Consider the following 26,310-nt stretch of genomic DNA (forward strand, 5'->3'; position numbering starts at 1 on the left):
CTTTGTTAAGCGAGGCATTATGTCGATACCGGATGCTCTTTATATGGTACCTTACAACTCTGTGCTATGCAATGAGCGTGAGCTAATGGAGGCAACAATTTAGGCATTAGTGACTGAGCGTGTTGAAAAGTGTACATAAGCGAACAAGAATTTGCAAACAGAGACGTACACTGGAGCATTTAAAAATATTGCACCATATCCTTAAAGGCAGAGGTTAAGTTGTTGTGATAGTTTTCAATGTTTATTATTCATGCCCTTTCTTATCTCACACATGTAAGAGGCGGCAAAACTTTTATTTGGAATGAAAAAATTCGTATCTTAGTTCGTGAGCCCAATGGCCTAAAAAGCTGCTTTTCCCCTTTCCGCCAGGTGCTTCTGGACAGTCTCTGCTGTGCAAGGTGCCATCTCAACATTTCTAGTTGTGTCAAGTGTTTCTTCAAAAGTAGCTTCTTTGGCAAAGTCACGTCATGTGTAACGTTATGCTTGGTTCCCCGCCTAAGGAGTAGGCCAGATTATAGATTGTGTGATGCTTTTTGTTCAAGCTACTGGATTTGGCGGAGTGAGAGTTCGTATTTTGCTCATTATGTGTTCTTCCTTATTTATATTCTTACTAGGTATGGAAAAACTTCTGTTGACCCTATAATAGTCTGTGGTATCCCCATAGCTTATTAGTGGGCTCGACGAGTTCACGGGAGAGTATGATAGCTGCATACAGTCAGCTGCCTCATTACTGGACGTGTTTGCGCGGCCAGAGGTTCGGAGGACCAGTGCACTCTTTGATGTGTTCCAGCAGGGTTTCCTTACTCACAATCCGAAGAGATCCGCACTGCTGTTTGAGAGACAGACATTACTGTTGTGTATCGCTGTAATGGATGACAAGGGCTATCTATGGCTATTTCTCCCACTTCCATTGCGTTCTGTACGCTGATTACTTCGCTTTTAATGAAAGAGCCTTAGGGCATTGCCATCCTTATTGTGGCCATTTAATTCAGCATCTACGTGCACTGTATCCTGGCAACTGGATATACATTTTCTTTTTCTATCACTCTTTGCACAGGACTGGGTGGATCTTTTTGATACGCTGGTGCTTACAGGTAGTTCTTTCTTGCCAACTACTCGATAGGATATGATGATCTTGAGCCTTTGAAGGTTTTGACATAGGCAGCCTCATTATTTCGTTCATTCTGCACTCCTTGTTAAGTTCTTCAAACATATTTTGAATGCCGAGTCACATGAACCTGTCCATTCGTATGCAAAGGGGATGTCATAGTACCGTTTTGACTGCACTCCTGATGTGTAGCTGTCCTCAGTTTTAGGTGTGGGTAGCGCACGTGATACTACATCCATCCTTGCAGTACCATAACCATCAAACTGCAGTCGTTCCCTCAATTACCTCAAACTCTCATTTATGTTTTCTACAGCGATTTACAGGCTACCCTCCGTTCTAATCGAAATAGTATGTTACCCTATAGACTTAAGAGGGGATCTCGAAAACGCAAAATACGCGTATGTGATGAGAATGGCGGATAGCCCTAACTGTGAAAGATGCGGCTGCGAAGAGACCACACAGCATCTCCTTTGCGAGTGCCCTGCTTTTTCAAGCGAAAGATATGAGCTGCGTTCGGCTCTGGACCATCTTTACAGCCGTCCTTTCACAGAGGAGAAAATCCTTGGCCCATGGCCACAGAAGGCGTCTAACGGCAAAGCCTTCAAAGCACTTATGTGTTTTATGAGAGACACAAACTTCATTGAGAAACTGTGACTGTGCTCCTCGTCGCCTTACCTTTCCTCTCATTCTCTTCAATCTTTCTCCTTTAAACTCCTCATTCCCCTTCCCCAGTGCAGGGTAGCAAACCGGAAGCTTTCCTGGTTAACCTCTCTGCCTTCTCTTTCTCTCTCTCTCTCTCTCTCTCGAAAAAGCAGTGTCAGCTCTCCATTCATACCCATCACTCTTAGGTGAATTCCTGGCCATAAGGTATTGTAGGAAATGACATGGGTAATCAGTTAGTCTGCAACGTTCAATACTGGGTGCCGTCAATCCTCTGTGCCAGCCCACCTACAAGTATTGAGGCACTGGCTAACTTGGTCCTGCTTGGACCAAATTGGTCCGATGATATGACAAATAAACTAAATGTATAAAGGTGCCTGTTTGTCTCGGTTGATGGGTGTGAATGTCTGGTTGCATGCGTTTGATGGTCTGCATTTCTACGACTTTGGCAAATAATGTTTAACATACACATGCTGCAGTCTTGGAATTAAGGACTCCACCTTGCTGTAGACGATAAGGTGGGCTTCTTCCAAATGCAGGAGAAACATTTCCAATTGGACTTGTGTGTAGTAGCAATGTGTAGGCCTCAAGGCATAATTTTCGCCTTCAGGTGGAATATACGGCAGTTTCTTTTGCCTCACAAGGTCAGAAAGTTTTTCTGTTTTGCCTAGAGCAGGAATTTTCACCTCTAGCAAGATGGCTGGCTTTCCATTTTTAAAAACAAGCCCGTTTGGGCTGAAGCCGAGCCATGGAACTAGAGGATCACAACAAGGCCCATTGATGACACTGCATTGCCTGTGTTCGACATATACTCCTCCATAGCTGGCTTTTCACAAGCCTTCCCATATCTCGTGGCGTCGTTGCCTGCAAAGTTCTGTGTCACCATTTTTCTGACCTTGGCTTACCAGCTCTGATCTGGTGATGGCACAAATCTGTAAAATGTGTGTGTGCCTTGCTTCCAGTTATACGGAGCATTCGCTCCCTTTGCCACCGTGTGCTGTTCTGGCCAGCTGTCTGATCACAAATGTTCACTGCCTGTGCTGAACTCACCGCAACCATGTCAGCATAAAATTTGGACAGTCGAGGAAACAGGTCTGCCTTTAGCGCACTATAAATTGTGCATTTGTTCCAATCCTGAAATGCGATTTCGTGGAACTGAAGTTCCTCAAACTTCTGGGCATGTTGGCTGGCAAGGATGTGCTGCGATAATAAAGCGGGCTCACATCGTGTGTTTGTGTCATACATGTCCGCAACACTTTCTTCGACATTGCGACTCTAAAGGCAGCGGCCCTCAACATGCCTTGCTAGGGCGCTTCGTGGAGCAGCAGCAATAGGCCGCTGTCGGATGTCAGCAAGCTTTTGAGGCCCCAACCGGATCCTTGCTTTCGAGACCACATGACACAAGTCCTTAACTTTCTTGGCTGATAAATATTCTTTGCTTTCAGCTTCCACCATGCTTGCTTCACGTCTGTGGAAGTGAACGTCCAAGTTCTCGATGACAGTTCTGAAGCAGTGAATAGATGGTATTGCATAGTAATAAAGCATTTGCAAAAGCAACTCTGGAATTTTGTTAGAAAAGAGCACTGCTACATTCACACATACAGAATTCGACATTGCGACTCTGAAGGCAGCGGCCCTCAACATGCCTTGCTAGGGCACTTCGTGGAGCAGCAGCAATAAGCCACTGTCGGATGCCAGCAAGCTTTTGAGGCCCCAACCGGATCGTTGCTTTCGAGACCACATGACACAAGTCCCTAACTTTCTTGGCTGATAAATATTCTTTGCCTTCAGCTTCCCCCATGCTTGCTTCACGTCTGTGGAAGTGAGTACGTCCAAGTTCTGGATGACAGTTCTGAAGCAGTGAATAGATGGTATTGCATAGTAATAAAGCATTTGCAAAAGCAACTCTGAGATTTTGTTAGAGTACAGCTACATTCACACATACACAAGATACAGCCCACCAAACTGTGGCAAAATATTTTAAATTAACAACACAGGCCGATTTATGTGAAAAGATCCCATTCGGCTCGGGAATCATCGCTGCGCATCCGTACATGTGTGTAAAAAGCAACAGTGAAATCATGTGCTTGCAGCAGGCAGAATTCCCTGCTTTGCATGAGCTGTGGCCCTGTAAAGAAACACCAAAAATTTCACTCACTGGATTTCAGGAAAAGCATTTTCATGTCATGATTCATTACTCTCCAGTATGCTTCCAGCAACGTGAATATATTTCATATTTGGAGTAAACAGCATAGCTAATCTCCACAATACGCACTATTAAATATTCAAAAATGACGGCGCGCCAGCGAGCCAATATTAAAACGACGAATTGGTAATGGATGCAACACTTGTGCCAAGGGGCGTTTTACAGATACGGCTCATAAAACGATGTGCAGATCAAAGCAATGCTTGCACTGCATTACAATCTGCTTTCTGGAATGCGTGCATGAGTGAACTTTCGACGTGTACTGTACGACAAATCCCGCTTTAGTGATCACATGAAAGCAAATGCATTTCTTTTACAAGCGCATATAAACGGCGCTTGTTTTTGTTTGCAATGCGAGGGAAGAGTTAGGGCACCGTTCAGGTTGGCGTAGCTTAGCCTGCTGCCACACCTTGCATAACCTCAGGCGCACTTCTTTTGCGCGGCGTATTTTGGCCCACTGACCAAAAAATATTTCTACACCTGAACAGCAGACGCAGACAATGGCCTACTTTGTTGAGGCAAGTCAACGGGAATTCCCTCGTTGGTGAACGACGGCGCAACATAGCAAACAAGGACAACAAATTCGGCTAGTAAATAGCGCATGCACCCACCTTTATAGATTCGTCGCTTCCATACTCGAACCACAGCTCGTGCGGGCTTTGCCGTACGTGTGATTTTTGCAGGCATAATCCTTGGAGGCTGTACATTCCTTCAAACCGGGGCAAATAATATGCCCTGCGTCTAAAACTTCTCCTTCAACAAGACACCGAACACGCATTTCTGCACGTCCGATGTGGGACATAATGCATCCTAGTGTCAGTGGTGTTTTAAATAAAGAAATGGCAACATTTAAGAACGCCGCGGTGACTGCAACAGGACACGTTCACCGGGTACACTATCCGGCTGCCGGTATCCACTTATTGACAGCCATATTGAATACCCAGTGCCGCCGCCTATAGGAGGTGAAAGTTGCGAATAGACCGAGGTTGGTGTTATGCGCGTGGCAATATATTTTTCTTATTTCTTGTCATATTTTTTGAAAAGGGCCATTTTTCAATATGAATGTGATGTTTACGGTGTGCAGTGCGGTGTGCGGTGCGCCGTGTTTATCCGCCGGTATAGCTGGTGTACCTAGATCAAACCACCACTGCCTCGCTGCACCGATCTCGAGAACTTTACACTTGATCGGGCGCACGCTCGACCCAGGTGGCCGGGGGCTACGCTGTAGATTAGATCCAGCGACACTAGTGGCTCTGCTAGTTCATCATTACCTTCGACCATTGAGTTCCTGCACGGTGCTGCTTCTTGCGCTGCCGAGGGGCGCCAAGAAAATGGTGCTAAAAAGCGGAGTGGGTAGTACAGATACCTGCACCTGATTCCGAAAGCATACAATTGGTATAGACTCAGAGCTGTCATTTGAATCATGGCACGAATTACAACGAATTTAAGGCCCTGGAGATGTTTTCGTGGTTGGCACGGCGTGATGAAAGTCGTCAATTACCAAATTCCAGACATTAATTCAGTGTGCAGAAACTTGCGTGCTGAAAAAGGTTCCTAAAAATCAGATTTTACCCGATGTTTTCCGCTTTCTGGAACACCTGGGCCCACGGTACTTGTTGAAAGCTCGTATGAAAGCACCAAAGCAAGAACTATTCGAGCGATACTTTATGAAAAAGAGTCTTGGACACCAAACTAGCGCACTTCAAAACAAAGACACATGAAGAAAACGACAACGAGAACGTCTTTGTTTTGAAGTGCGCTAGTTTGATGTCCAAGATGATTTACCAACTAGCCCGTTCTTCCACCCTTGCATGAAAAAGAGTTTCTTTATACGAAGTCCGTCTTAATGAAAGGTGCACTCTAGCCACATTTAGATATCCAGAAAACGCCTGAAAGCGGAAATTTTTGATGCCAACCTTCGATCGCTTCCCAGGTAGCACAAAGAGGCCTACGAAGGGTGGGCCCCGGTGGGTCCGATGTAGGCAATGCAGGACTGCCCCGGTGGGCTCAGTGTTAGTGCTGCAAGAGGGGCCGACGTAGGTCTGAAGGGGGCTGTCGACAAAGCCCCGATGGGCCCCACTAGGCACCGATGCAGGCAACCCTTGCGGGGCTGCCTACTTTTTTCCCGCATTGCCCAAAAGGGCACATCCCGCAAACTCCCCCCGATGGCCCTACTTTGGACAGATTCGGGCAGCCGCTCTGGATGAAATTTTTGTTTTTATTTCGTTTAGCCCCTCAGATAATGACATAGGACCGATGCGGGTTCTATAGCGCAAGCCGCACTTGGGCTTGCCCACATTATTCCCATAGGGGTCCGATGCAGGAAATTGATGGGAAGCCCTAGTCGACGTTTTCTCAATCAATATTTATGCACATAAATAAGTAATTATTTTATACATGTCTGCACTTTCTAAACAGGCACAATAATAAATTTTACAATATTTCATACCATTAATCTAGCCTAATTGACTTAATTTACGTCTTGCTCAGGCTATGGAGATGTGTGTACTGTACAGGCTGTCCACAGCAACCGCATAAGGAGCAACAGATAGCAATCAGTATGTTTTAGTATTTTTAGCGCAATTTGCATGAGCGCGAGAACTAAAGCCATTTAATATTTCTAACCGACTGAACATGGCAACAACTGTTATAGAAATCATCTATAATAGTAATTTAGGGCAACATCTAATACAAATAAAGGTCAGAAAGAATGATTGCACAATTTGCACGCACGCCTTGTAGCCCCATTACGGCCGATGTGGGACCTATAGCGGTTCTGTGTGGGCAACCCAAATTGGGCTGGGTGTTGTTTTCGAACATAGAGCCCACCTGCTGTTGCATGTGCCTTCAAAGTCCCCACAAAAGACCGATGTTGGTACCACGGGGGCACGCTCGCCTTCCAGCCCCATTACAGCCTATGTGGGACCTAAAGCGGTTTAGCTAAGGCTGCCTCATTTGGACTTCACGAGGGCTTGCCCAAATTGAACTCTAATTCATATTTCACCTGCCGTCAAATAACCCTTAAAGGGCCGACTGGGACATAATGTGGGTAATTCCGTTTTCTGCCCCACTACGGCCGATGTTGATCCCGCAAAGATTTAATGGGGGCGGCCTCATTTTGGATCTATGAGGGCTTTCCCATAAACAGCCCACATTTCGGTTGGATTGGCATCAAATATCCGACAAGGGACCCTTGAGGTCTAGATGCAGGAATGTGATCTGCATTATCCCGAGCAATGCCGCTATGGGACCCGTGCAGGAGGAACCGGGGCAAGCCCAAATGCAGGTTTTATAAGGGTTGCCCCAGCCCCACTTGCCTACATCGGGCCTACTGGGGCCCCACATTCTGTGCTACCTGGGTTCGTAAACATCAAGCTACTGCAGACTGCTAACGAGTTCTGCACGATGACCTTTCTGTGTTACCTAAAAGCAGTGCCACATTAGTGAAAACTTACTGTGAAGTGTTTTGCGCAAAATTCTCCACAAAATGGGGTTGCACTCTGAAACCTAACTTCTCAGCCAAAGAAGAAAACCAGTTGACAACGTGCAAACTAGGTGCATTCCTAGATCCATCCCAGAATCGGCTGCTGAGTCAGTCGTCTGACGACTACCGACCTCTCTTTACTTCTAACTCTTCGCTTCGCGAGGAGTTAACGAGTACTTACTGGAAGCAAGCCCTACAAATGAAAGTGCTGAAGTGAGGCACTATTGGAACGACGCAACTGTGCGCTATCCCAGGCTAGTAAATGCAGCATTGACATTGTTGTGTCTAACTAATGGCAGCTGTGACGTTGAGCGAACTTAATAAGTTAAGATATACCTTCAGAGACCAGACACGTTTCGAATGGAAACCAAAATGTTGCGCATGGAGATGATTATGTATGTTAATTAGGACGTGTGAACCGTCGATGACCAGCTCACGTGAATAAAATGTTTCTTCGAAAACTTACAGTTGCAAATCTCTACGAGTAATAATTGTGACAGAAACACTGACCTATAAATGCTTTCTTGAAAGCAACCCAAAACATAACCCTAATTGGTACCTACCGAATAGGAGAAATCGAGTATATTATTAGTTTGTAAATTTAACCCATTAAAACCAGATTTCGGAGTATTATCATGAAAAACCCAATTTTTCCCTTGCTATTATGTCGAAAAATAACGCCTGATTTTTACTACCCTCGAATTTAAAAAAAGTATAAAACTCCAAAACGAATAGTCCTTATTGAATAGGCTTCAAATTGAGTCCATTCCTGTGTCGCCTTGACAACGAATTATTGCCATCAATGGTATAGCCAAGCATCAAAGGGAACTTTAGGAAACATGGGATATTCTGTGTATCTAGTGTGATTTCTTTTACTTGACGCGCAAGTTTTACTCGCGCAGCAGCCGAAAACAACAGCACAGTGGACAGTTTCTCTCACGATCAATATTGTGCGCGCCTTATAGCTTATTGTAAGCTATTAAGAAAGGCGCACTGGATGCGAAATTAGGAGGCCGTAGGTTCGAAACCTACCAAAGGCATGTGATTGCTTATTCTACTATTTCACTAACATCCTCCCCGGCTACTTACTACTTTATCATTACGAAAGTAAATAACTACCTTATGCTTTCCTTTCTTCCAGTGGCTGTTGGTGCCTTGGTGCACCTAATAACGTCCGAAGCTCCTTATTTTCCCTTACGTTTGGTGCAGATTAACTTAACGAGGGCTTCTAATCTGGCTGCCTTGACGTCATAGATAGCGTAAGACAGCTCCCGTCTGCCCATTAGATCACATTCTGCCTAATATTTGCAGTGTCACAAGTTTGCACTTCCTCCGCTGTAGTGGAGGGTTGTGGTGGCAAGCACTCCCAAGGAGAGGTTACAGACCAACACCGTGTTTATGAATATAGGGGGAGCTCGCGGCGTCGCAGCCGACTGGGGGTGAAAAATAGAGCTTGCGCCCATATGATGACGTGGAACCGAAATATGTTTAAGCACTTTTTTAATTTCACGAGACACCTATGATGTCCTCATTCGCTGCAGAGTAACAGTGAACATCCTAGAATAGATCGCGAAAGTATGAAATCACATGACCGCGGTGAAGTATCTTTAATACACCGCGAAACGTATGGGGGTGCGAGTTGGGAGGGCGACGCATAAAAGCACAAGTAAGCGCAACTTACCGCAACATGTTTCTCGTTTCGCAGAGCACCAGAAGTGGTGGCCGGTCGTTAAACATTGGCCAGTGCTTTGAAAAAGTATGCTGCGTCATTGTGGAGGCGGTCTACTTTTAAAACGCCCCGAGTAATCTATGTTGTGAATCCAGACACCCCCAAAATACTCATGCAGGGAATCACGTAGTTTTGTTTACAGTCCGATATGCTGCGGCATGGAGTAAATTAGCTTGACAATACTGACTCAAGTGATAGATCCTAGACAGAATAACATTTAAAAGGCAGTTGTCAAAAGTCGTACGACGATACGGACCGAACGAGAGTCGCGCTTTGCAGCAGATGACAGCGCAGCTGGCGATACCCACCGCGGCCGCCTCCAGCTCCGCAGCGTCTGCTAGCGACAGCGCGGTGGTGCATTGCCGTCTGCAACTGTGCGCGGTCAGTTTATCATGCAGTGAGCGGTCCCGCAAGTCCTCAGACTTGCAGCATTTGCAACAGAATGTAGTGTGCCATGCAACATGATGTCGGGGCTTGATACGAGATGTTCACCAAAAAATGAGAAGGGTTCAACGCTGCTGAACCGAGTAAAATGTTGCGGTAAGTTGTGCTTACACGTGTTTCTATGGGTCGCCATCCAAACTCGCACCCGCATACGTTTCGCGGTATTTTAAAAATACTTCGCCTCGTTAATGAGATTTCATACTTTCGTGATCTGTTCTAGGATGTTCATGGTTGATTTGTACCGAGTAATGAGATCATAGGTGCGCCGTGAAATTAGAAAATTGCTTTGGAATTTTTCGGGTCCATCAATTTCTATGGGCGCTAAGCCTAGTTTTCACCCCCAAGCGGCCCAGCCTGGCGACAGAAGCGCCACCGCATCACGCTTACGTCACAGATCGGTGTTGGTGTACACACAACACTGGTAATTAGGAGGTGGAAGATTAAACTGTGTCGCCGTAGCTAAGTGGTAGAGCACATAACGCAAACCTCTGAGGTCGTGGGTTCAGATCTCTCCGACCGCTCTTGTTACTTCTACCTGCTAAACAATTACCTCCACGATTAATTATTACTATAGATTCTTCAACACACAGAAAAAAAAATCTGTGCTTTGCTTTGCATCATAGGATGTTAGAGCCGTTATTATCGTATTGCATAACGAAGCCCGTCGTATTTTGAGATCATTTATTTTGTCGTTGACACCATATATTTCATCTTAGAGGCGGCGAAGCTGTTAGCGTAGCGAACTGGATGTTTCCCTTAAAACTTTGCTGATGACTGCTGGATTTTGGGGCAGAGAAAAACTATTTAATACTTTTTTTTACTATCTAAGCGCATATTGCCCCTGAGACTGTGGCTGTGCTACAGTCGCGCTCAAGCACTTTGGTACGAAGCCTTCGCCACTACTTCCGCTTTGATATACATACCACTGCATCCTGCGCGCCCCTTCCTCGGTTTAGACATAGTAGAGCCAACAATGCAAAATGCAGCGCCGCTAAATGCTATCCCTGCAGCATGCAAAAAAGCAGGATATTGACTTGCACCTTATCTGGCTGCCCACTCGCCAGGATCCGCTTGCCACGTCTGCTGGGACGCGTCACTATCCTGTCTGCGATTTGCGGTGTTATCGTTCTATGGTGCTCGAATGGGTACAGCGCACACGCTGTGTGCTCCTGTACCAAGTTTTCCCTCATGTGCACTACGCTAATGAACAGCGGGTAATATGATTATCTTAATAAAGTAAATACATGTTTCTAGCCTTGAAGGCAAGGATGGTTTAAAGAAAAGGGAAGCATAACGTAATACCAAAAAGTTCGCACCTCATCCACGAGTGCTGACAGTGAGTCCCAGCTTGCAGGTGACCGATGTGTCATAGACAGTTATTTAAAGAGGCAGGCGGTCATTATAAACTCACGAGGAGCCTCATACAATCAAAGTCTTCCAGAAACTGCCGCTGCATCATTGACGTTTGCTGCCTTTGCTGTTATCAGCGTTATCTTGAGAACGGCAGCACAGCCCATGCGAGCAAATGAAGCGTCGAGCGCTGATCTCAGTTGATTCACGTCGTATCTCCTGGCCACTTCAGTAAGCTAGTGCGCGCAGATTCATTTATTGGCCCTTTATTGTCCTCTTGCTGTCGCGGCTCACTGCTTGAAAAGAAGGTCATTATCCGTACTTGTTAGATTAGCGATGGTATCGCCTTTACTCGAAAGGAATTTGTGCGCCTGTCACAGGCTTGCTCTTTGGGCATCTCTTTTTTTATCGATGCGATAGATGTCACTGCATAACACAGCCTCATTCTTAACGTTACGACGTTCTATATCTAGTGGTAGGAGCAATAATGGGTGTGACGCGATACACGTTCAACTGAAAAAAGAAAACGAAAGCACTTTCAATACATCCACATGTTTCCAAGAGCTGAAAAACATCACATAGGTCGATTTAAGCCACATAAAATGATTTATCAACGCATTTTTATGCAGTGCGTGCGTCCTTCTACACGATTTTTGAAATACAGCTTATTGTCGCGTGCAGGTCAGGACAGCGAACCTCTCATTTTTTTTTTGAATAGAAAGTGCCAGTCATAGGAGATGCCAGGGAGACACAATCGCTAGATGGTGCCAGCAATGTTTAACTCCTGTAAGACTGAACGCCGATGATAGGGCCACCATGCGCACTGGCAACTGTGGTGTCATGACGTCATTTTACTGAAGAATACCGTGTACAGTACAGCATTCTTCGTCCGTCTTGTAATCTAACGCCTTCAAGCAAGCCACAGAAATGGTGTCCCGACAACTGTTTGCTTAGTGCTAAACGGATATGTATAGATTATAACACTATCACGCGTTCGCAGTCCTTAACAGGAAACTTGCGTTAGATGACGTTAAATGAGTTTTCACCAATGTTGCTCAGGAACAATTGATTGATTGATTGATTCAATCTTTGTACAACAATTATTTCCGACCAACAGTCATGAAGTTCGTTTCGCCTGTTAAGATTGGGCGGTTATGTTTGTCAGTGTCGGTCAGTACCACTTTGCTGTAGCCGGCAAGAACTGTGGGCGTGGCCCGACCGTTGCATGAACGTGCATAAGGCTTTGATGCTACGCCCGAGACTTGTGTAATGACATTTATTAAAAAGCGAACTCGGACGAAACTCTCGAACTCCGAATTACTCCGAATCCAAAGCGGCGCTGACATGGCGGGGGAAGTGGTAGTGTGGGCACTAGCTTCGAGCTGCGGAATATGTGAATGTGATGGACATAGGCTTGTAACTCCAGTTTCGCGGGTCGAAATTGCCGTTGCGCTGCCTGTGTGACAAGCCAGATGATGAGAGATGTATTCGAAGGATGTGTGACCGACCAACTTCATTCACAGTCCAAGATGTCGTCCTCTACTTTTTCAGGTTCCATGGGGCCTGTAAACAGCCAAGAAGCGTTGACGGAGAGATGTCTGACGCAGCCAAGCCCACTGTGATCCGCTGTTCCAGTGACGTCTCTGGTGCGATTACTGGGGAGACTGTGTAGACCATGCTTACAGGAAACAACAATTCGTTTTCTGCTTCGTAACAGGGGTGGCGGGACATGCGAGGGAATGACGGTTCCTTAAGACGCAAATATCGACACGGTGAGTGTAATAAATAACGTGTTAACTACGAAACCCACTAAAAACGAGGGCCCACGTACTCAACTCGACGAATTGTTTTAAGGGTGCATAGACGCGTGACCAAAAGAACTCAATTTATTGTAATATAAACTTCTTGCAAACTGAAAATGTACATTATTCACCATGTCGTAAGGATTTCGGTAGTTTACGTCTAAATGGAAAAATTGAAATAGATAGGCGACTATCGACATGTGAAAAAAGAAGCATTGCTTTAGTTAAGACCGCTCAAGTCTTCTAGGCCCGCCGGGGTGGCGCAGTGGTTACGGCGCTCGACTGCTGTGCCCAAGGAGGCGGGATCGAATCCCGGCCTCGGCGGCTGCGTTTCGATGGAGGCGAAACGGAGTGGCGTCCGTGTGCTGTGCGATGTCAGTGCACATAAAGAACCCCAGGGGGTCGGCATTTCTGAAGTCCTCCACTACGGCATCTCTCATAGCCTGAGTCGCTTTGAGACGTTAAACCATCCCCCCCCCCCCAAAACAAAACAAAACAAAACGAAACAAAACTTCTGGCTTGGCTGTAGACGTCCTCTATTTTGTAAAACAGGCATATTAAGGCTTTAGGCTTAGAGAACACTATATTACGGAATAAATTTGGGACCCAGAAAATGCTGCATGAAGACATGCATAAGAAAACGGCTTTGAACTTCAGGCGAATTCCTTAAATGAACTATTATGTGTCATTGTATTACGTATTTTTTCACATCGGCCTTCAGTACAAATGAAATGCATTAAAAAGAGGTTCGGAAGCGGGCTTCTCCTTAGGCATAACCATACGGCTCATCGCATATTACAGAAGGATCGCTATTAAGGCTGTAATATAACCGCATTTTTTTCTTAGTCTGGGAACTATTGAAGTTCAGAGTGAAGCGCCTAAGCTGTGCCTGAAATTTCAAAGATGTGGTAAAAAGTAGAACGTGTATGATCCCAATCGAGTTAACGTAATATACCTCATGTTCGAAGTCGGGAAGTTGTCAGATGCACGCATAATTTTCGAATTTAAATCATATAGTTTTCGTCGCTGTATTTGCCTTACATTAATGCCACGTACAAAAGTGGCGTTGCTGGTGAACTACAGTGTTTGAGCGTCGCTGTTATCGACACCAATAGAAGCCGCACAAACTCTGCAAAAGCAGGCATGTAATCACCCCTTCTTCGCCAGTGAAGTAGACGATATATGACCCGTTGTTCACACGTAAATAGGGTAAGTTTGCCTTCCGAGCCACCGCATCATACAAATCACGTGCGCAGTCTCCCACGCAACATGCCGAAAACGAGATTCCATGCCCTGTGGGATTTTAGCTTGAAATACAACATGCCGCAACTCGGACGTAGAGTTCCCTCGTCTCCCAACGTAAACTGCAATAAATTGCAAGTTATATTGGATCAAGTACACATCTTACACGCTATAAAATGGATATAATAAAGTACCGTAATTCCCGCAATCGAATGTGCTAAACCGTTTATCATACAACCCACTTGCGCAAGTAAAGCATTCGAATTGAATGCGCAAAACCATTTCTTGTACAACCTGATTGCACAAGTATTGCACATTGTTGGATACTAAACAAATTTAATAAAGAAAACACAAAAATATGACAGCAGGGGACACCAAGCGATGCTCAAATTGTGACATCGCTAACGTGACTAAGATGAACCAATGAAACTAGAAGGCGTGCTGACGATTGAAGCTGATTTCTTGATAGCATATGTGTCCTCTGAAAGTGTGCCAGAGCTCGGGAAGATCTGAGTTTTGTAGAACTCAGGGCAGCCTGCATTGCGCCTCTGCCGCCTGCAGAAGGAAAGCAACGCAGAAGGCGTGACAATCAGCCTGCCAGCATATGGTGGCGCGAGCCCGCACATATACCGTCGCCATGAAAGGCAGCAGTGTGCAGGGCGCCTCATGCGTGTGCCTTTTATTAAACCTGCCGGCATTTTTTGTTCACGACATTTTTTTTTCGATGCTACATGCTACGCCAGCCGGAAAACATGCTCTCCGATTTGAAGCATTAACAGAATCGGGCTGTAAAATCATAGCAAACCACTGGCGTGGGCAAAGGCCCACGCATGCGGTGCGCTCCGAGAACACAGAGAAATGCAGTCAGAAGTTTTTATTCAGGTAAGCCTCAGTTTCACTTCTACGAAGGCTCTAGCGCTCTAGCGAGGTTGTTAGAAGCTCGGATGTGGATTCTGTTGCCACTGACTGTTCGCTCAATACGGCGCCCGGCGGGTCCTACTGCTGGGGCGGCAGAAATTATGATCACCTGTGGCGCCGCTAGGACATCTGGCTCCTCGGTGGGCCTCTTGGACGAGTCCTGGGGCGCTGCGGCCGGAGGCAGCGCTGCTTCAGCTTTTTGGGGCTGGTCGCTTGGAACTTGGTTCGCCTGCATCGGTGCAGCTTGCTGAGCGAAGCGCCTTCAAAGGAGAACCTCCTAGATGTAGAACTCTTGAGCAAGATAGGGCTGTCGTGTTCGAAGGTGCTCTGCCAGAGTCCGCGTTGCGTGCGTGGCGGTGCGCGTGATAGAGTCCGAGGGCGAATGGGCGATGGAGCTACAGGCGCGCCGCCGGAAGCCTGAAACGAATTGAAGTTACTAGCCTAGTGAGTACACGCCTAAAAGAGATACTCGAATGTGAAACCACAATACCTTCCCTATAAAACAATCGGTTAGAAAAGTTACAAAAGTGTTCTGCTCAAGCAGATAGGAAAAAATTAAGTGATGTAGCTATCATACTGAATAATTCTCTAATATTCGGCGAGCCTACTTTCTGAGGAAGGAAAAGGAAGTAAAAATTTTTCAAACCTTAAAAAAAAATGGCCATGGTTTAGTTTCTGTTGAACCTATTGTAAAGCGATAGTTAAATTTGGTTATCGTTGCTTTCGGTGTTTGCGCAGAAGCAGAGACGGCGCCGGCGGCCATTTGGGATCGTCGCTGACGCCTTGCAGCATCGGAGGGGCGGCACTCGGCAAGACGCTCGTCACGTTGTTCCGGTGTTTCCGCTGCTCTTTTGGCTTTAATGCCAAACCACATGGCAGCGTTTCTTCGCCGCCGCATCAGCGTCTCGGCTATCGGCGTCGCCGATGGCGCAATTCTGGCCGTTGAGGCGAGGCGAAGCTGAAAGACGCAGGTATCTGGCGGTGCCAGATCTCATAGTCGATGCCGGAAATTATTCGCAGGCAGGGAACAATGACAAACCATGCATGAGCAGCTGCAGAACCACCGCCACAGGCGCAACTCGTTTCCGCGGAAGAAAAAGCTGCTCTTTTGTCCGCGTGCATGCCTGCTGTTCCCCTTGCTTGCTCCACCCTTCCCAGTGTGTGCCTGTCGTCGCTGAATAGGAAGATTTTAGCTAATGAGGGGAGGAATTTTGATCAAACTTCCAGGATTCCCCCTCGCTATCGCATTCAGACGCGTTCGTACGCCGTCATGTATTTGGGCACCCTCTCTGGCGCGCGCCGAGCGACGACGCTCGTAGACGAGGCGCTGACGCGACGCCGAAGAAACGCTGTCATGTGGTCGGTCTTTTATCTCCTCCGCAAACTTACAGCTCGCAACGGAATGTCCTCTAGATCGTCAGACGAATCCAACCGACGATCGTAACGATCGTAACGAGCACGGTTGGTCAATTGCTCTTCCCTCGAGTTCACGACGCGGCTCCGGCAGAAGCGGGCGGCGCATCTCTATAAATACTTGAGATTGACGTCAGCGATCTTATGTCTCGCCACGAAGCTGCTCATTCGTTAACCTACTTCCGATGTCAGTTGACCTTTGATCTTTGGTGGGAACATAGCTACCCAAAGTGGTTGTTGGCTTGAGTTCCAACTTGACCTCGAAGCTGTTTGACTTTGAAGCTCATCGGAAGCACATGGTTGCCTTGGATTAGCCTCGCGTAGGGAAGCTATCGTTTCAATAACATGGACACATGAAAGTTTGAGGGTGCCAAACTGCACTTATAAGGGCGTGACACTACAGCATGAATGGCTGCGGTCGTTCGGCTCCTGTAGCAGATCGCCTTCGCGTACATCGGTACTCGCTTGTACTCTGAACCCTTAATGTTTGCCTTAGGTATCTGATTGATCTCATTAGCATACAGTCGTCAGCTAACCCATTCTATCAACCCAATACAAGTATAATATATCGGTATATACCCAAGCCACATGACAGGCTCACGTCGTTGTTTGTGTTTGCCGACGGTCAATAAAATGTACTAGTTGTAATGTGAAAATTGCTGCTGGTTTAAGTACTGTTAAACCTATAGTGTGCACGCTATAGCGTCATTCGCGTTCCTCTCCAAGGACTTCATGCTGCCGCAATGGAATCGCGCTGTGCGCTATTTATATATAGTTCAAATGTGACGTCACTTATCATGTGACACCTAACCATGTGTCCCGTCATAATTTATCGCTTTGACCTTGACCTTTGTTACGCAGGGGTGGGATACCAACACCACAAGTGTTTCGTGGTTTAACCTCTGGCTTGCTTAAAGGTCATATTCCTGTGCACGGAGACCTTAGGTTTACATGGAGTAGTAGTTAAGCTATCGTTTCAAAATCGATGACTTCATTTTTTTGCTTCTATCTGTATATAGAAATATACTGTGCATCCACCAGTTGGCGCGGGGAAGCTGCCTTGCCCACGATCGTCCTGAGGTATAACCGTTATGCGGCGTCCGCAGCCGCTGTGAGCCGACACTATGACATCGTCGAGGCGTACGCAATGTCGGGCTAAGAGTCAGTGACAGCGAGGGCGATGACGCACAAGACCGCGCTATAGCGAGAGGAAGACATCAGGCAATCTAGAAAAAACTTGAAGGGAACATAGGTAGAACAAAAGGAAGAAGATGATTTGCACGGTATGAAGAAGAACTGAACAAGGATAAATGGGGTACGCCTCATTAGCAGATGAGCCAACGTTTCGATAAGTGGACTTGTCTGCTACTTCTAAATACAAATGAATTAAAAATGTCAAAAAAACAATGAAAGAGTGTCATGTGGCATATACCGGCATATATCTTTTTACCGCATTTTACGTGATTATGGTAGCGGCTATATAAAGAAATGACCCATAACGTTGGTGCTCGCTTCTGAATCATTTATGCTGCTGTATTTCTTTCAATTGAATAATAACATACGGCGTGTTGAGTAGCCATGGAATTTCTTTCATAAGGCTTTACGATGTCACTGGTATCATCACAACCTTGTGATTCGAGGCTTGCCACCAGCCTGAAGCATGCTCGAGATTTATTTGAAACGATGGGTGCAATTATCGCGGTGTAGACGTCTCATATCGTCTTTCCATTGGAAGCAGCTACTTGAGCTGCCGGCTCCTTCCAACTAATACGTAACATCTAGTAGCGTGACATCACAGAACCTGCCAGCCAATCACACATCCGGCGACTTCAATCAGCGGAAGAGAAATAACCGCTAGCATGCCAGTGCATCTCTGACCTATCGGCAAATAGGCATGCCACTTGCTAACACATATATAAACATGCTAGAATACTTGAGGATGCGAGGCCCTACCAGGTGCATGCTCTTGATCTTGGGGGACGTGGCCGGGGCTTGAAGCGGTAGTCAACGCGGTGGCGTTAAGGCCCCGCTGTCCAGACATTCCAGCGACGGCGCTGCCACGGCTTTTTCGGAGTTTTGCGCATGTGTCCGGCCGGTGGCAGTTTTCCACATGATGTGTCCGTGAATTCACTGGTAATTGGGTTTTATGACATTAGGAGAACACATGCCATGGCCGAGTTGACAGGCTCTGCTAACATGGCCTTCGCCTTTGAGCCAGGAGGCTGAGATCGCAATAACGCTCTCACGCTGTACCTACGCCAGTCGGGTACGCTAGCACGGCTCGGTAAAGCGGCGATTTATATCTATGGCAGGTGATCTTGCTGCGGTGTATGATAAAGAGTACGTGTGAGATGACAGAGCAAGAAATTAAAGGATTATTCACTATGGGAGGGAATGTCCATGAGCAAAGATCCGCAAGGGAAGGCGCGCACCGTGGGCGCTAACGCTGTCGCGTTGTATCCTTAAAGGCGGTGCTTAATCGTGTCCTTTCTTTCATTTTTGCGAACGGTGCTTTGTATTGCGGCGGAGTTAAAAATCGCGACACTTATGACGTCGTGTGTGACGACAAGTATGGGGTCACACTTTTTTTGTGTGCTTTCAACCAAGCCAACTCAAAAGGTTTGTTTCTAGGAGAGGAGATAACAAAAAAATGCCTTGCAGAGGTGAGCGTGCGACGCCACGCTCTTGCCTGCATTTTTGTTTGCGGTTATTTATTGTAGAATACAGAATATTTACAAAGCCCTCAGCCAGTGGCTTGAACAACCTGAACAGAAAGCTCAATTATCAGCAAAGGGCAGCAAGGATAGACATCTTATCAACAGCGGAAGAGAACCTATTATGGAGTCATTTTCATGGTGAATGTCCTTTAGCTGGAGGGTCATGCGGCTAAAACTAATTCTGGGTGGAGCAGCAGGTTCGGCGTTGATACTCAACGTGAAGGTTTTTCAGAGCCTGTGGAAACCAATCAGGAAAATCACGTCATGGGGAAAGTAATCACCTTCAGTCGCTACAAAGTACATTATGTGCTGTAGGAATCAAGAATAATTTACTTACCTGTTCTTTGTAATACGTCCCGAAGCAAAATCGCGTCATTGCAGTTAGTGAAACAATGTTCAACGGTTTCAGCTGCATTGCACAGATGGCAGTTAAGAGAAGGTACAAACATATTATTCCTACCCGAAGATATGTTAACAGGTAGAACTTGAGTGTGTTATCTACGGGAATAATTTTAGTGCAAAGAAAATTAGCACTTTGAGCACCCGCGGTAAGATGTGAAGGGCCTTAAGGTCACAGTAGAAAACAAAACATGTTACAAAGGCGGCAGAAAGCACACAGTTATCTCTTTGTGAAAACGCTTAGCAAAACAGAAAAAGACATTTTGAGATTTCACTGCTCTAAACCCATTTATACACTGCGAAAAGCTCTGCTGGATGCTCTGACACGGCCTGATGACGCCGCTGAAGAGCTGACGCACTCAGTCCAGTATGCGCTTCTGGAGGAGACACCATCGGTACAGCAGGTTTTATTCTACTTTTTCTTATTCGAGTGGTATTATAGCGAAAGGAGGTGAAGCTAGGTGAAGCGAAGAAACTGTTATACGCTTTCCTTGTCTCGTGGTATCACAGCGGCGGAGCCCGGCGATCGTGCGCTGCAGCACCTTTCCGTAGTGAACCATGTGGTGTGATGTCAAACGTAACAGCTGCGCTCTGACGGCTGGCGGAGCCCGGCGATCGTGCGCTGCAGCACCTTTCCGTAGTGAACCATGTGGTGTGATGTCAAACGTAACAGCTGCGCTCTGACGGCTGAACGTTAAACACTCCCCAAACTTCACCTTGGCAGGCATAGAATAGCAGAGCTTTTCGTTTTAATACATGTACTCATTCGGACCATAAAAAAGGAAATAACTAGGGCAATAAGACTGGGATGGAGCACATTTGGCAAGTACTCGTTGATTTTGACTAGGAGCTGACTAGTATCGTTCAAGAGGAAATTATATAACAGTTGCATCTTATCTATACTCACCTATGGGGCTGAAACGTGGAGGCTAACAAAAAGGGCCCTACGTAAATAGAGGATAACACAGAGGGCTATGAAACGAAACATTATAGGTGTAACTTAAGAGATAGGAAGCGTGCAGACTGGGTCAAGTTAATGACATCCTAGTGGAGATCAAGGAGAAGATATTGGTATGGGCAGGGCATGCATGGCGAAGAGAGGATAACCCTTGGTTGCTTAAGGCAACAAGCTCGATTGCAAGGGAATGAAAAAGTCGCAGGGCCAGCAGAAAGTTCGGTGAGAGGATGAGGCTAAGACGGTCGCAGGGGTCAAGTGTATGCAGCTAGAGCAGGACCAGGCTGATTGGAGGACTATGTGAAAAGCCTTCGCCCTACCGTGGGAATAGTCTGTCTGATGATGATGACATGTACTTATTAGGAAACCTGACAATAAAATATGCCATCAGAGTTTAAGCCCCGTATACATAATTTAAAGTAATGTAAAAATTTCAAGTACAATTTAAAAAAACTGAGAAGTCAGGGTAGGAAAGTCATCAAGCTAACTTGCCACGATGCTGTACTACATGCATGGATACAACTCCGAAAAAAAAAACAAAAGAAAAACGCACAGCTGACTGCTTAAGACAGAAGCACGCCTCGACCTAATCTCTCTGCGCAATCAGGCCTGTAAAAAATGTCACACTTGATCGATTCAGAATTGGATGGCCAAATAAACAACGTAAATATTAGCTGGAAACGTTGGATCTCTCTAGAGTAATGGAATACATAAAGTGCATAATACATTTTTATTGGCGAAAAAAATGCTTTGTTGCTTGGGCCTGACATTGAAGAGAAAGGCGACTGGGCACACAAAATCTGAGCATAACGACCAATGGCCGGTTACTGCTTCCTCCAGTAAAGTTCACTTCGCCTAAATGCAAGAATTAGAAGGCCAAGATATTTAGGAGGAACACGACCGTTCTAGGCCGGCCTGTATGGGTGCTGTTTGGCCTCATGGTCCAAACCACAGGCCACAACTTCTCAAGTTGTTCATACGATTTGCAGAGACGCCGCCAGACAGACCTATCGTGATACAGCTTTGCTTGTGCTGGGCTCATCAATGCGTAAAAAGTCGAGATTGCCAGCATGCGCTAGTACTTTGGCTTAACTACATAAGAGTAAGATCGTTGATATTATTGTTACTCATTTGTTGCCCAACCGAAATGTAACCCCCCCCCCCCCCCCCACACACACACACTAGGCCGGACAGGCAGGAGGATGCCTCCTGCTTTAAATGCTGTCCGGGAGGCATCGTGTCCTATGCAGACCACTTAAATAAGCGGCTCAGACTGAAGAGGAAAACGTAAGAGAGTGCGTGGGGTCTTGAGGTTCCGCTTTTAAGGATACAACGTAATTTTCGAGGCAACCAGTGAATATGCAATCATGTAACAGCGCAGAAGTAGAGGCAATGAGAGTAGTTGTGGGATTAACTTCCAGCAGCTCAGGCAGCCTCAGTGAAATTCCGACCATGATGGTGTGAGCTGTTTTTATATTCTCTTTGCTTATGTTGCCATACGGGAGTACAATTACCTTCCAAAATAGCTGTCAAAATATTTCTGGTAATTTAAACTATGGGAAATATAAAAAAGCTCTGGAAGGACGCCGGCGCATGGCGAAGCGATACTAGGTATCACAATTAGGCCTTCAGTAGCCACAAATAGTTTTCAAGATATATAGTTTGAGTGGTGAAGTTGAATGGTCCTCGGTTTTTCAATCCAAAAAACATGGCAATGTTTTGAATGGTACGGAAATATTAGGCAGGTCCGATGGCTACAACTTTGAATAGTGCGGAAGACATTGAAAAACACACTAGACAGCGCTAACAGACAGGTTGTAGCTTCTATAGCTTCTACAGACAGGTTGTAGAAGACTACAGGGTGGAGAAGTCGGCCGCTTGCGACGTTGGTACAAAAGGCAGGATGCGACGTATTTGGCAACGCTGGAAGATAGGCCAGGCCAAAAGAATAGTTTATTCACGTGGTCGTAGGTTGTCAAAACCAAGATGACCTGCAGTAACGTCATCGTGGAGAGCCGCCAGTATAGGTGGGCGAAGTACGGCACGACTGCGATCCAGCGAGTTCCATCAGGGCAATAAACGTAGCGGTGTAGGATGCCATCTTCGAGCTTGAAATTGCGAAGCTGTTGGCGAAGCCGAGCATTGGGTGGGTCCGAAGAGTCGATAAGGCGGTCGATGATGGGACGGCAGTAGGCATCGGCTGATTACTGTGAGCGGAGAGCATGTTTATTCTCAGAGTCGTCGAAAGCAACTGTTGTGATATACGTCGGGGAAAGAGATGGTCGGCTTTGGTCAGAGGTGGAAATGCATTGGGAAGAAAAACAGCAAGCTGATTTCGAAAGTGGACAGCAAGAAAGAGGGTCGGCGTCTTGATGTTAGCGACCCGATTTATAAGTGACGTCGAAATGGTATTCTTGCAGGCGTAAAATCAAACGGCCAAGTCGGCCTGTCAAATGCTTGAGCGAAGACAACCAGCAAAGAGCATGGTGATCGGTCACAACTGTGAAGTGCTGACCATATAGTTAAGAGCGAGATTTTCGGATAGCCCAGACGACGGCAAGACACTCCTGCTCGGTAATGGTATAGTTTTCTCAGCTGGAGTCGTAGTCCGACTGGCAAAGGCAATCACTTTCTCACTCTAAGTTGCACCGCGCTGCAGAAGTACAGTGCCAAGACCGTGACTACTGGCATCAGTGTGCAGGATGATTGGAGCGCTGTCACTAAAGCGGCCAAGAACAGGATCTGTTGTGAGGGCGTGCTTTAGGTCATTAAAAGCAGCTTCGTACTGTTCGGTTCACATGGAAGGGCTGCGTGCTTTAAGTAGTTCATGAAGTGGAGCAGCAACAGTTGCAAAATGCCTTATAAGACGCCGGAAATAAGACGCCAGGCCGAGGAAACTGCGCAAATCTGCAGCCCGTTGTGGACAAGCAAAGTTCAAGACCGTGATGATTTTTTCAGGGTCTAGACGAATGCCGTCATAGCTGACCAGATGTCCTAATATTTTAATTTCCTTCTGTGCAAAGTGGCATTTCTTGGCGTTGAGCTGAAGGCCAGCTGAAGCGAGACACGTGAGGACTTCATTCAGGCGCGTGAGATGGTCGTTCAAAGTGGACGAAAAGATAACAATGTCGTCCAACTAACATAAACGGGTTCTCCATTTTAGGCCACAAATACAGTATTATCGACACTGTACTTTGCAAAAGTACTGCAGACCGCCAGCGGCTGGCAGACGCCTGCCAACGGGTCGGCCGCAGAGCCCGTTAGAACCCAATGAAACTGGTGGCTGGGGCAGAACCCATACAAAACCTTCCTATGGTCAGCTATAGAAAATAGTTTGTATGGTGGGGTGTAGAAAATTGCCCCAAATATCTATAGCCGTTCCTATGGCTGACTTTAGGTTTTTCTATAGTCCTAGTTATGGAAGTCTTTAACCTTTTTTATAGACCAATGGTGTTATATGTACTGCACTCTTTAGCATTTCCTATGGTCAGCTATAGAATATTCTTTGTATGGTCGGCTATAGAAAATATGCCCAAGTATCTATAGCGGTTCCTATGGCTGTCTTTAGCTTTTTCTATAGTCCATGGTATGGACTTCTGGTTTCCTGTGTACTGCAGTCTTCAGCATTTTTTATGGCCAGCTATAACTTTTTCTTCAGGTCAGCTATAGAATATTCTTTGTATGGTCGGCTATTGAAAATTGGCCCAAATATCTATAGCCGTTCCTATGGTCATCTTTAGCTTTTTCTAGTCCTTGTCATGGAAGTCTTTATTCTTTTCTATGGACTTATGGTTTTTTATGTACAGCAGTCTTTAGCATTTCCTATCGTCAGCTATGAACGTTTCTTTATGGTTGGCTATAGAGGACTCACCCAAATAGCTAAAGATTTTTTTATGGCTGTCTTTAGCCTTTGCTATAGTCACAGTTATGGGCGTGTTTAGCTTTTCGTATGGTTATAAGTCATATGCCTAAACATTTTTTATAGCCAGTTATTTATTATTTTTTGCCTTTTTCTCTGTAGAGATAGCCTGCATTTGTTTCAGTTGCAGGCTATAGCTTATTTTCTATTTTCTTTAGCAGTCTACAGGCAACAGTATGGCTTTCTAAAGACTTTCCTATGGCTGAGCCTATGCATTTCTTTAGTAGCCAGAAACTTTATATGAACGAACAACCGCAGTTTTAAGGTATGATGGCTTGCTTTTTCACAAGAGCATTGGTGCTGATGTTAAAGGTACAATGGCTATTGAAGATGTAAATCACAACTTTATTTATTCAAAAGGATTCATCAAAGGAACTCATGCTTCTTCTGTCTCGAGCTTCTGCTTGTTCAGCATGGATGATAGCGACTGGCGAATGGGGTCCTCTTTTAATAGCCCATACTTCTTGCATGTGTACTCTGAAAACAGAAAAATGCTTGTAATTTGCACAAAAATGTTAAGATTTGATAACTAATCCATATGTTTGCAGCGCAACAAAGGGGGGGGGGGGGGGGGGGTATTGAAGCACTGTTCTCTTTATGCAAGTAGACAGATTTCATCCCCAGTATTATCTGAATCCCGCACTGTTATATTCTGTTGCAATGATCCAGCTGGCACTGTACCATTATGTTCATATAAAACTCTCTTTCCTTGTAGAGTAAAACGTTTAGCTAAAGACCCACTGTCCACCCTCCGGTCGAAAATATTTTTTCCCCGGTGACTGTGTGACTTCGCCCCCAGAACGCAAGGCCGCAAAATGTGTTTGATAAGAGTAACTAATAACACAGTTACAGCCACCGCCATCACCCGATTGTGTCATGCTTCTCTCCTTCCGTTCCCTCGCAAAGGTTTTTCACTCTCCTTCCCGACGTCGTCTAGCCTCCAAGGTATATGTACTATGGTAGCGAAGGCTCCATAGAAGCCCATACGTACAAAACATGGCGGCTCATGGGCTCCAGCGACCAATGAAAATTGGGGGGCCATGACGTCAAATGACGTCACGCATCCGTTCATTTTGGCGCGAATTATAAACATGCTTTAAAAAAAAAATACCGCCGCGTTGCATTGACGAGCCTGCATCTTTTGAAGGTTGTTGCCTTTCAACGCGCGCCAACCTTTGCCATCTAAAAGAGCTCGAGTTTCTGTTGTTTACATCCTTGTTTATAAGCAGTTGCTCCAGCACAATGAAAGTGGTTGGCAAAGGTGGCGGCATAGAAAGGCAGCAACACTTCCAAACATAGACCAAGCATGCAAATTCATAACGTAAATGCAAGTACTTTGGCCATGTACTTTGTCCCTCAGCACAGCAAGGTGTTGTCCAGAAACACTGATGCAACCGGGCAAAGTTCCCAGTTAGCAGCAGAGTGTACTAAGTGAACAATTGTGGTTTTCATATTCATGGTTTATTGCATCAACCAAGCAAATGCAGCAATAAAGTACAATGACGCAGACAGCACAAACAGCAGCGCTGTTTAAGCGGGCTAATCATCTCAATGGTCATAGCCGAGGCGTGGAAACGGCTTGAACTGCCTGCCACAAAAAATCGCCAAATAAAAAGCATGTACAGAAAACAAAGCCACGACATCTGCAATTGAAATAAAAATGTCATGAACGTAGGTGCATCAAGACACATGGAGCATAGACCACTGGGATCACTCTTCACATTTAAAATATTGGGCTGAAAGATTTTCAAGACAATGGTCCAGGCAGCTTTAAAATCAAATGCGCCGAGTCTGTGTGCAACCTCCAGACCTGCATCTGATCAACAACCAGAATTTGAAGCAATTCCCAGTCGAAAAATACAACACAAATCTAGCCTGTCGTAAAATGGGACCCTGTTGTCTGTTGTACAATTGTGTGTTGTAAGTTGCGACCCTGTCGTCTGTAGTATTGTTGTCTGTTGTGC

At 45.9% G+C, this 26,310-nt stretch overlaps 1 pseudogene; it reads right to left on the reverse strand.

The window, feature by feature from the left end:
- Positions 1–2,205: 2,205 nt before the first annotated feature.
- Positions 2,206–4,776, reverse strand: LOC146183584 (uncharacterized; annotated as a pseudogene).
- Between the last annotated feature and the right edge of the window lie 21,534 nt (positions 4,777–26,310).

This window comes from Amblyomma maculatum, chromosome 7 (assembly GCF_055883805.1).
Source record: "Amblyomma maculatum isolate TAMU_Amacu chromosome 7, ASM5588380v1, whole genome shotgun sequence".
NCBI classification, from domain to species: Eukaryota; Metazoa; Arthropoda; class Arachnida; order Ixodida; family Ixodidae; genus Amblyomma; species Amblyomma maculatum.